At 36.5% G+C, this 12,408-nt stretch overlaps 1 protein-coding gene across 1 annotated transcript in view; it reads left to right on the top strand.

Moving 5' to 3' along the window:
* Positions 1–12,408, top strand: part of PTPRT (protein tyrosine phosphatase receptor type T) — a 770,667-nt gene that overhangs the window by 337,067 nt on the left and 421,192 nt on the right. The window lies entirely within an intron of this gene.

Genomic DNA, 12,408 nt, shown 5'->3' with positions numbered 1-12,408 from the left:
CTAGGACTGCTGGGTCAAGGTCAAAACTACCAACACCCTTCCCCACCCAGGAAGGAGTAGTTCAAAGCCACAGTGGGGACAGTATTGGTTATCCTTGGAGAGCTAATACTAAGTGGATACTCAATACATATTTGCTAAATAAATGAGAGCTGAGAGTATTTTCAAGTTCCTTCGTTTAATAAAATGGTAGGACAGCCTCATTTTATAGAGGAACAAGGTTTCAGAGTGATTCACCTTCAACAATATAATTAGAAGATTATTTTTTAAAAATATCCAGAACTCTTTGGCAGAGTATGATACAGTGAGGATAAATAAAGGACAGTTCTGTATTGGGCACTGAGAAATGAATCTGTGTTTCACCTTACACCAGAGGGCAGTTTGACTAGAACATAAATTAAGCAAAGGATGTTAGGATAACATGTGAGAGGAAGCAAGCTGAACATGTACTAGCCTGTGTCCAGTCCAGAAGCCAGGTCTGTTAAGTCAGAATGGGCTTAGGGGACCAGTAACAGCAGCAGTAACAGCTCGCTTGCTTATATCATGGACCCTGGTGACAATTGTCTAGCTTCGGAACCATGGTCAGGTTGCTGACCCTCTCTGTCCCTTACCGTACTCATCTATGAGATAGGAATATTTCATCATACTATGTTGGTAAAGTTGCATTGAGGATTAAATGAGTTAATATTTTAAAACTCTGAGAATACTTCCCAGTGCATAGTAAAGGCAATTTAAGTGCTTGTTAATAAAACTACCTTTAGGGGTACCTGGGTGGCTCAGTTGGTTAAGTGTCCAACTTCGGCTCAGGTCATGATCTCACGGTCTGTGGGTTTGAGACCCATGTTGGGCTCTGTGCTGACAGCTTGGAGCCTGGAGCCTGCTCCAGAATCTGTGTCTCCCTCTCTCTCTGCCCCTCCCCCACTCATGTTTTTTTCTTTCTCAATAATAAATAAATGTAAAAAAATTTTTTTAAAAACCTACTTTTAAAGTATCTTTGTGTTTGTTCACAAAGACCTTTTGAGGAATACTTGTAGGCCATTTTACAGATTGGGAAATTCAACACAGTGGGGTCACGTGACCAAATTGCTGGGATTCAAACCTAGAAGGCTTGGCAGGAAGCCAGGATCCACCCCCATTCCCAGCTATGTTTACAGGAATCTGTCTTTAGAACCCACACCTGGAATACCTTTCCTTTCCCTCTGCAGACACTAAAAAAATAAGCAAAAAAAGCATTATCATTATTCTACCTTAGTCTTGTTTTCTGCCATACCTAAAAGCCAAATTAAAAAGGAAACTGAATGATCGTAACACACACACACACACACACACACACACACACACACACACACACAAAGGGTAATTACTGATTTTATTAAAAACATCTATCACAGAACCACATAACCATTGTTATTTTGGGCCTGGGAATACAATGCACGCTATTAAGCCATGTGATGATTAAAGATAAAAGCGTGATTAAATATGTTAATGAAAGTGCCAGGCTGTATCAAGATGCACGTCCCACATCGGCCTCTGAGCCGTTGGGCTACATTTGTGATCCCGGTGTGAACTTTCTCTTCATCCGGGTTTTTTTTAGAGGATTAGTTATTTTATGCTAAAAAAAAAATCATCGGGGTAATGAAATTCTGTCTGATCCCTGGGGCCTGACTGACTACCCTGGCCTCCTGCCCCCTGGCTGCACTACCAGCTCATTTTCATTCTTTTCTTAGTGGAATTGGAGAGTGGGCCCCTGGCATTCTCCTAGCAATTTCCTCTCTTCTCAGGTCTGGAAGGAAGAGGACAGGATGCAGCCAGAAGGGGACTAACCTTTGTCAGGGCTCAGCTGCTGTCCAGGCACTGCACTGGTCACTTCCTGCGTTGAGACACAGTTCTAATTTAGCTTATCTGTATCCTTATCGCTATTTTGTTTTAACAGAGGAGATCAGAGCTTGGGGATGTTAAATAATTTGGTATGGTTATCATTAGTGGACTTCTCAACTTTTTTGTTCTCCTTCCGGGCATATGACATGATCACCCTTCTCTGCCATCTTGGGTTAAGTGTGTTTATATGAGTGTGACACTTAGCTCATCTTGTTGGAAGTTTAAAGAGCTAGCTTATGAATCACATGTGCTCTTTCTCTGTCACCCACTTCGTCGGTTTGGACCCACGTATAAAAAGGATGAGCAGAGCTTACTTCTAACCGGGCTGACGGATATATTGCTTGAATGAGAAATATCTATTTGTTGTTTTCAAGCCCCTAAGATTTGGGGCTGGTTTTACTACAGCATAGCCTGGCCTGGGCCTAATTAATTACAGCCCGGCGTGTCAAGGTCTCACAACTTAGGTGGATCTGGGAGCTAGGATTTGAATGCCATCTGTCTTCTTTCTTGCTTTTCTTTCTTGTTTTTCTTTCTTTCTTTCTTTCTTTCTTTCTTTCTTTCTTTCTTTCTTTCTTTCTTTCTTTCTCTTTCTTCCTTCCTTCCTTCCTTCCTTTCTCTTTCTTCCTTCCTTCCTTCCTTCCTTCCTTCCTTCCTTCTTTCTTTCTTTCTTTCTTTCTTTCTTTCTTTCTTTCTTTCTTTCTTTCTTTCTTTCTTTTCTTTTCTTTTCTTTTCTTTTCTTTTCTTTCTCTTTTTTGAACATTTATTCATTTTGAGAGGCAGAGAGACAGAGCATGGGTGGCCAAGGGACAGGGAGAGAGGGCGACACAGAACTTGAAGCATTCTCCACACTCAGTACTGTCAACACAGAGCCCTGCATGGGGCTCCAGCTTACAAACTGCGAGATCATGACCTGAACCGAAGTCAGACACTCAACAGACTGAGCCACCCAGGAGCCCCTGGTCTGTTGTCTTTCAAAGATGTTTTTGTTTCTACTGCCCTACAATTGTCAAAGCAGAGCCTGATGCAGAGCTCGAACCCAGGAACTGTGAGATCAGGACCTGAGCTGAAGTCTGATGTTTTGAACTGAGCCGCCTAGGTGCCCCTAAACTAGGCACAGTCCGACTCTAGGATCTAGGAGGACAGTATCCTGTACTACCATCACCATCTGAAGAACAAGGAAGAGACATACACATAGCCCCTGGTTAGAGGCTTTCTGTGGACCCACCAAGGATCCCAGCAAAGGAAAATATAGGACTCAGAACCTCAAGGTCAGGTTAAAATGTATAGACTTGTTTTGTAACCTTATACTAAAATCACCCTAATTTCAGTTTTCCACATATATACTGGGAATGATACCACAAAGAGTTAATATCCATGGCCTTTCTGGAACTTGATACTAAAAGAGAACCTCGTTTTTTTTCCTCAAGTCAACGATTTCACAAGATACTATGCAATGTTGTTTACTTCTTTGAGTAGTAAAAAATTCCAGAAATACCTGGAATTGAGTGGCAATAATCTGGGTCTTGGACAAAAAGTGTAGGAAGGAAGAGAAGGTAGGAGGAAAGGACTCTGAGAATAGTTTCAACTGAAGGCATCAGTGTCTCCATAAGGAATTAAGCCAATAAAGAAAGTCCAAAATATTAGCTGGGATTGTCTGACTAATGGTCCATAGGGCTAACTGCTTGCAAAATAGTGTGAATGGTCAATCAAGTTTCCAGATCTGTTTCCATAAATGAGTGGACTCATTTTTCAAAATATCAGCACACCTTTCCCATATGTGCATATACTTAATGATCATTACTAGAGTAATGTATCATATACATTATATATACTTTCTGTGTACGTTAAATATATACTACAGGGGAAATTTTAAAGAAATGAATAAACAGAAATGCATGATCTAATATGGTCTTTCCACACCCTCCAACAGATGGTTGAGCATAGGTTGGGATATACATGACCCACTAATGAGTCAGCAGCTTTGTATCTTTCTTCCTGGGAGTGACTTTGTTGCTACCAGTTACAGAGCCCATGGGGAAGGAGCATAGGGAAGCTTTTCAGCTGCTTATTTTGACTCAACCTTTCATTGAGCTGAATGTTTTACAAAGGACAGGGAACAAAGAAAAATATTCTTTAATCACATTCCAATGGAAAACAGTCAAAGGGCATATATAACTCATAGTCTTTTCTCTTTCCAATGTCACAGAGGGTTGCAAGCCATCCTTGTCCCTTGGAGACCAAGCAGAAAGTTGGGCACATCTTATCAATAGGCAGACAAGTGTTAATTTACATATTTAAAGCAATAGTTCCTGTTGCTCATATGAAACCCAGTCTCCACATAGAACCCTAAAAATCTGTCATCTCAGTAAAGAGTCTAGTTTCTCACATAGCTATTTAAAATAATGAAGTAATGAACTCTATTAAGCATATTTTTGAAACTTGAGAATCCCTTGATACATACAGGCAGCCATATGCTTGGTGACCCAGTTATTTGGTTGGATGTAAAGTAAGGAGAGAGAAAGAAAGGAATCATCTTCAATAGAAACTTGAAGATGACTTCCTTGATGGGCATGAGGTGCAGTTGGTGTTTGAATTTCATGATATAGTATATTGTGAATACTCCCTGGCCAGCTTTCAGAATGTAGGATATGTTTAATGGATACTATTTGAATGCATACATTCAGAGACATGTCTGCATAACTTATTCCTGATGACTTGCAGAGTCTAATAAAATATTTGGAGGTTCAGAGCTAGACTTACAATACAGAAAAATACTAAAAACTCAATAAATTTAAGGCAAAAAATGAAGAAAAAAGCATAGAAAAAGCTAGATAACACATGATAGTAAAGTAATTAATTTAACAGTATTCTCAAATGTAAATGGACTAAACTCTCTAGTTTAAACATAAAATTGTTTTATTAGGAAAAAAACCCCAAATTATATAATTTTCAGAGAGACATACCTAAAACATAAGGATACAGAGAGATTTAAAGTGAAATATGGGGAATATATATCAGGAAATCAGTAATAGGAAAAAGCTGGTTAAACCATATTAAAGATAGATAAAATAGACTGAAGGTAAAATGATAAGTTAATACTGTTAAAAAAAGAGAATTTGATATACTTCTCGATTTTGAAAGATGTTTATTCTATGAGTTTCAATGACTAAATTTCTATGTACGTAATAACATGATCTAAAAATATGTAAAGTCAAATTTGACAAAATTACAAAAGGAATATTTCAGATATATTAATGTGAGGTATTTACCATTCATTCATTCATTTATTCAACAAATGTTTGCTGAGCATCTATTTTATTTCAGGATTTCTTCTAACTGCTGAGAATGTTTATGTCTAAATTCCTGCTCTTTATGAAGCACACATTCTCCTGGATGGAAAAGATAATAAATATATATAATGTGTCAGCAGTTAATAAGTATTATAAGAAAAAAATAAATGAGAGTGAGGGGACAGAAAATGATGGGACAAGGGGGTTGTTGTATAGATGATGATGAAAATAGAACTTTTTCATAAAGTAACCTGAATGAGGTGAGGGAGAAAGGGAGGTACATAGATTGAATAAAAGCATTTCAAGTAAGAGAATCCACAAGTATAATGGCTCTGAGGAGGAGTTCTTGAACTGTCCTAAGAACAGCAAAGATAATGGTGTGAATGGAGTTCCTGGATGAAAGAGTTCCTGGCGATGATATCAGATACACATCCTTCTATAATTGATAGACTAAGCAGGCAAATAATAAGGAAACAAAAGATTTGAATGACACAATAAGAATGATCCAGTTGAAAAATATAAAATGCTCATCTGAAGATTAGAGAATATAAATTCTTAAGAATACATACTACAGTTATCAAAATTGATAATCAGCCAATAAAATAACAACCTTATAGTCAGTATCTGATCACAATGAAATTAAGCTAGTAGTAAAAAACAAAAATAAAAATTATAATTCTAAAATTCTCTACATTTGGAAATCTAAAAGCATTCCTACAAAATATATAGGTCAATGAAGATATATTAAGGGAAATTGTGTATACTACTTAGGATTGAAAGATAATGAAAATACAAATAAGACTTGTGGATTTGTCTAAACTCATATTGAGGGAAATTTATACCTTTGACATGCATATAATAACAATATCCAAATATTTACCAACTTAAGCATCCATCTTAAAAGGGTAAGAAAAGCGAAATAAGTCAGGCAGAGAAGGATAGATACCATATGTTTGCATTCATAGATCTAACAGGAGAGACCTGGCAGGGGACCATGGGGAGGGGAAGGGGGAAAGAGAGCGGGGAAGAGTGAGGGACACAGATCAAGGGAGACTACTGAATACTGCAAACGAATCATGGGCTGAAGGGGGAGGGGGAGAGAGGAAGGGAGTGATGGTCATGGTGGGGGGCACTTGTGGGGAGAAGCACTGGGTGTTATATGGAAACCAATTTGACAATAAACTATTAAAAAAATAAAAATATAAATAAAAGAAAAGAACAATACATTAAAACTAAATCTAATAGAAAGTAAGAAATGATAAATATTAAAACAGACATTAATTAAATAAGAAACAAGCTACAACAGAGTGTTTCGAACAAAGCTAAAATTCTTTTAACATATATAAAAAACATACCAACTTCCATCTTTTTTCCCCTCAAGAAAAATGTTGGCATAAACAATGTTAGAAATAAAAGAGGACATCTAAAAATACAGCTGATATTAAAAAAAGAAAACACTTACATGATTGGCAGGTATCAAACAGCCTAAAGTACCAAGTATTGGTGACTATTTAGGAAAACAGCAACTTTTTTTTAAATGTTTATTTGGGCGGGGATGCATGTGTGCAGGGGAGGGGCAAGGAGAGAGGAGAGAGAATCCCAAGCAGACTCGGCACTGACTGTGCGGATCTTTACAAGGCTCCGTCTCATGAACCATGGCATCAAGATGTGAGCTTAAGAGTTGGGTACTTAACCAACTGAGCTACCTACGCACCCTACAACAGCAACATTTTTAACCCTCTGGAGGAGTATATGATTTGCCATAACCACTTTCAAAAACAATTTGACAGTATCTATTAATAAAGATGGGTATAACATAATACCCAGTAATTCCACTGACACACATATAACCTATAAAAACTCTTACACACATATTCTCAGACACATACATGAACTTTCTAAGCAGCTTTGCTCATAAGAGCTCAATAGTGTGGCAGTAACTTAAATGTATTTGTCTGGAGAATTGATCAGTAAATTTTAGTTACCACCCATTCATGTAAGTTCATTTTCTAGGACAGTAAAATGAGTGAACCAACACAAAAATGAGTTATCCAGTATCAACGACTGATGACTGTTACAAACATGATATTTGAGTGAAAAATGTAAGACAAAGAATAATACATATATATTTTTATATATACTTCAAAAGCATGCAAAACTACACAGTATCTGGTTTGTGTATATATGTGTATATGTATAAAAATTCAGGATAGTTGTCACTTCCCGAAGGCAAGAGATGGAGGGGATACAATTGATTTTTAATATATCAGTAATGTTCCCTTTGTTAACAGAGATGTTACATACATGGGGGTAAAGCTATTATCCTCTACATATACCTTTTAAGTGCCCTTGCTATAAATGAAATATTTTATTAAGGTATTTATTATGAAAAAATATCGTAAATAACATTTTGTCAATAAGTGAAACTAAGACAAAGCATATCATTTCCTTGAAAAAGAAAAATTTCAGGACTGACCCAAGAAGGAATCAAACTTAAAAAATATTCAGTCAGGGGCACCTGGGGGGCTCAGTCAGTTAAGCTTCTGACTTTGGCTCAGGTCATGATCTCACAGTTTGTGGGTTTGAGCCCCACATTGGGCTCTGTGCTGACAGCTCAGAGCCTGAAGCCTATTTCAGATTCTGTGTGTCCCTCTCTCTCTTCCCCTCCCCTGCTCATATTCTATGTGTCTCTCTCTCAAAAATAAACAAACATTAAAAAATAAATTTAATGTGATCACTTTGGCAGCAGTAGTTTAATTCAATAAAACATTCATTAATCAGTAGTTTAATTCAATAAAACATTCATGTAAATATATGTAGCACATATATATAATGATCATATATAATTATATATAATTAAATATTACATATATGTTATATATATATATAAAAAACATTTAAATGTGTGTGTGTGTGTCTGTTTGCAAACTCTCTCAGAGAATGGGAACTAAAGGAATATTCCCTGTTTATTTCATAAGGCTAAGATACCTTGAGAACAAATCCACACTAGGACAAAAAAAATCAAAGGGAAATTATAATAGAATATTACCCTGTAAATGGGATTACATTCAGTGAGGAATGTTAAAAAGTGGGTATATGAATTGGTACAACCACTTTAGAATTTTTTAAGTAAGCAGAAGGAAACAGCAAGCTTTCTGTCTTATGAACCAGATAATAAATGTTCTAGATACTGTGGAGCATACTATCTCTGTCACAACTATACAACACTGTAATTGCAGTCCAAAAAGAGCCATAGACAATGCATTAAAAAAAATGAATGTAGCTGTGCTCCAGTAAAACTTTACAAAGGCAGCTGACAGGCTGAATTTGGCTTATGGGCTATAGTTTGCAGATCCGTGGTATATAGAAGCTAAATGTATACTACCCTGTGCTCCAGAAATTCCACTTCTAGGTATATTTCCAACAGAAATTTATACATTTGCTCACCAAAATACTTATAAAGGAATGCTCTTAACAGCACTATTTTTTAAATTTGCTTTTTTAAAAAAATTAAATGTATTTATTTTTAAGAGAGAAACAGAGTGCGAGCAGGGGAGGGGCGGAGGGAGAGGGAGATACAGAATCTGAAATGGGCTCCAGGTTCCAACCTGGCATCACAGAGCCTGACACGGGGCTCAAACCCACGAACTGTGAGATCGTGACCTGAGCCGAAGTTAGACATTCAACTTACTGAGCAACCAGGTGTCCTTGTTCTTTTTTTTTTTTAACTTATCTTTTAATACCAGTAGAGTTAACAAATAGTGTTACACTAGTTTCAGGTATACAATAGTGATTAAACAGTGATTAAAACAGAGTTCAGATATACACTACAGTGATTAAAACAGAAATTACTCAGTGCTCATCCAGATAAGGGTACACTTAGTTCCCTTCACACATTTCAGCCTTTCCCCCACCCAACTCCCCTCTGGTACCCAGTTTGTTATCTATAGTTGGGACGCTATTTCTTGTTTTCTCTTTCCTTTTTTTTTTTTTTTTTTGGTTTTGGTTCTTAAATTTCACATTATTAGTGAAACTATATGGTAGTTGTATTTCTTGACTTATTCCAATTATCATTATACACTCTAGCTCCATATTGTTGCAAATGACAAGATTTCATTCTTTTTAATGGCTGAATAATATTCCATGGTGTGTGTGTGTGTGTGTGTGTGTGTGTGTGCATGTACGCGCCTTATTTTCTTTATGCATTCATCATTAATGGACATCTGAGCTGCTTCCATAGTTTGGCTGTTGTAATGCTGCTATAAACATGGGGTGCATGTATCTCTTTGAATTAGTGTTCTTGTAGTCTTTGGGTAAATTCTCAGTCCTGTGATTATTGGATCGTGGGGTAGTTAATATGTTCTTTGCAAATATCATCTCCTATCGGCATGTTACCTTTTAGTTTTATTGTTTCCTTTGCTGTGCAGAAAACTTTTTATTTTGATGTAGTCTCAATAGTTTTTTGCTTTTATTTCCCTTGCCTCAGTAGACATATTTAGAAAATGGTTATAGCCAGTGTTCGATACATTCCTCCTGCCTGTTTTCTCTTCTAGAATTTTTATGGTTCCAGGTATCACATTTAGCTCTTTAATCCACTTTGAGTTTACTTTTGTGTATAGTATAAGAAAGTAGACTGGTCCTGGGGTGCCTGGGTGGCTCAGTTGGTTGGATGTCCAACTTTGGCTTGGAACATCATCTCATGGCTCGTGAGTTCAAGCCCCACACAGGGATCTGTGCTGACAACTCAGAGCCTGGAGCCTACTTAGGATTCTGTCTCTCTGTCTCTCTCTATCTGCTCCTCCCCCACGTATAATTTGTCTCTCTCTCAAAAGTAAACATTAAAAAAAATTAAAAAAGAAAGTGGTCCAGTCATTCTTTTGCATGTTGTTCTCCTGTGTTCCCAGCACCAGTTATTGAAGAGTCTCTTTCCCATTGCATATTCTTTCCTCCTTTGTCAAATACTAATTTACCACATAATTGTGGGGTTTTATCTGGGTTTTCTATTCTGTTTCGTTGATCTATGTGTCTGTTTTTGTGCCAGTACTATATTGTTTTGATTCCTATAGCTTTGTAACACAACTTGATCTGAAATTGTGATGCCTCCAGCTTTGCTTTTTTTTTTTTTTTTTAAGATTGCTTTGGCTGTTTGGGGTCTTTTATGGGTCCATGCTAGTTTTAGTATTGTTTGTTATACTTCGGTGAAAATTGCTATTGTTATTTTGATAGGGATTGCATTAAATATGTAGATTGCTTTGGGTAGTATGGACATTTAATAATATTTGTTCTTCCAATCCATAAGCAGGAAATAATCTTTCTATGTGTCATCTTAATTTTCTTTCATTAGTGTTTTATAGTTTTCAGAGAGCAGGTCTTTTGCCTCCTTGGTTAAGTGTATTCCTAGTTATGTTGTTATTTTTGGTGCAATTGTAGATGGGGTTGTTTTCTTTTAAGTTTATTTATTTTGAGAGAGAGAAAGAGTGCACATGCACATGAGCAAGGGAGGGCAGACAGAGGGGACAGGAATCCAAGCGGGCTCCACATGTCTTTGCAGAGCCTCACATGGGGCTCAGACTCACAGACCGTGAGATCATGACCTGAGCCAAAATCAAGAGTCAGATGCTTAACCAACTGAGCCACCCACTTGGTGCCCCAGTGGGGTTGCTTTCTTAATTTTTCTTTCTGATGCTTCATTATTAGTAGTTAGAAATACAGTGGTACATTGTACATTGATTTTGGATCCTGTGACCTTAGTGAATTCATTTATCAGTGCTAGTAGTTTTTTGGTGAAGTCTTTAGGCTTTTGTATATAGCATATCTTGTCATCTTCAAATAGTGTTTTATTTATTCCTTACCAGTTTGGGTGCTTGTTACTTTTTTTTCCTTCTTGGATTACTGTGGCTAGGACTTCTAGTACTATGGTGAAATCAGGTCTTGTTCCTGAGCTTAGGGGGAAATCTCTGTTTTTTTACCATTGTGTATGATATTAACATAATAGCACTATTCTTAATAGCTAATTACTTGGAAAAAAAATACAGTGCCTCTCAGCAATAGAATGAATAAATTGTAAAATAGTCATACAGTGAAATAGTGTATAGCAGTGAGAATAAATGAAATGATATTACACATTCACACTATGGTAGAGTCTCACAACTATAAGATTGAAAAACATGGACCCCCAAGTACACATTTATGATCCTATCCATTTAAAGGTTCAAAACAGCCAAAAACTAATAGAGCACCAATTAGGATATTGAATATCCTTTGGGGGGGGTAAGTGATTAGGAGGGAGCATGGTGGGGCTTCTGAATGCTGGCAGTGTTCTGTTTGTAAGTGTTGGTGTTGATTACATGGAAACATGTGTTTGGTAGAAATTTACCAAGAACCTTATTTTTTTTTATTTATGCATGTTTCTGCATGTATATATCAGCTAAAAGGTTAAATTTAAAAAATAAGAAAGTATATAGATGAAATCAAAGTTAGGTTCATTGAGAAAATGTCAGGACTGTTTCACATTGGGAAATATGTTAATGTAATTAGCACATTAATCAATCCAAATAGAAGACTCAAAGTTGAATAGATGCATTAAATCATTTGCTAGAATTAAAAACCCATTGAGAATAAACTGAAAAAAAGTCTCATAAATCAAGGAATAGAAATTAACTTTCTTAATCTGATAAGGGGCATCTTCAAAAATCAGACAACAGACATCAGAATAAACTATGACATTTATAAATGTTACCTTAATACCAGGAAAAACTGAGGAAAAAACACACCAATGCTCTTTCTATTTAGCATGGCATTAGAGGCAGCCAGTATGGTCAGGGAATTCTTTTTAAAGAAAACAAGCATAATTACTGGAAAGGAAGGAAAGAAATTGCCTAGAGAGAAAAAATATTACGGTATAAATTCACAAGTTTGTAATTGTAGCAAATTACAAATAGTAAAGTGTTACATCACTGTTGTTAGATATCAGACCAGTATAAAAGTCATTTACTAAAATGATAGAAGCTGCAGAAGGAGACATATGTACTACCAATAATATAGGGTGTTTTTAAAACAATAATTTAGTTTTTATTTTTATTTTTTAAATGTTTATTAATTTTTAGGTGTTTTTATTTTTGATAGAGAGTGCACGTGCATGCACACACCAGTGGGGAAAGGGCATAAAGAGAGAGGGAGACTGAGAATCCAAAGCAGGCTCCAGGCTCTGAGCTGTCAGCACAGAACCTGATGCCGGGCTCAA

This window comes from Suricata suricatta, chromosome 12, assembly GCF_006229205.1.
Source record: "Suricata suricatta isolate VVHF042 chromosome 12, meerkat_22Aug2017_6uvM2_HiC, whole genome shotgun sequence".
Lineage (NCBI taxonomy): Eukaryota > Metazoa > Chordata > Mammalia > Carnivora > Herpestidae > Suricata > Suricata suricatta.
This window is presented reverse-complemented; position numbering and strand designations above follow the sequence as displayed.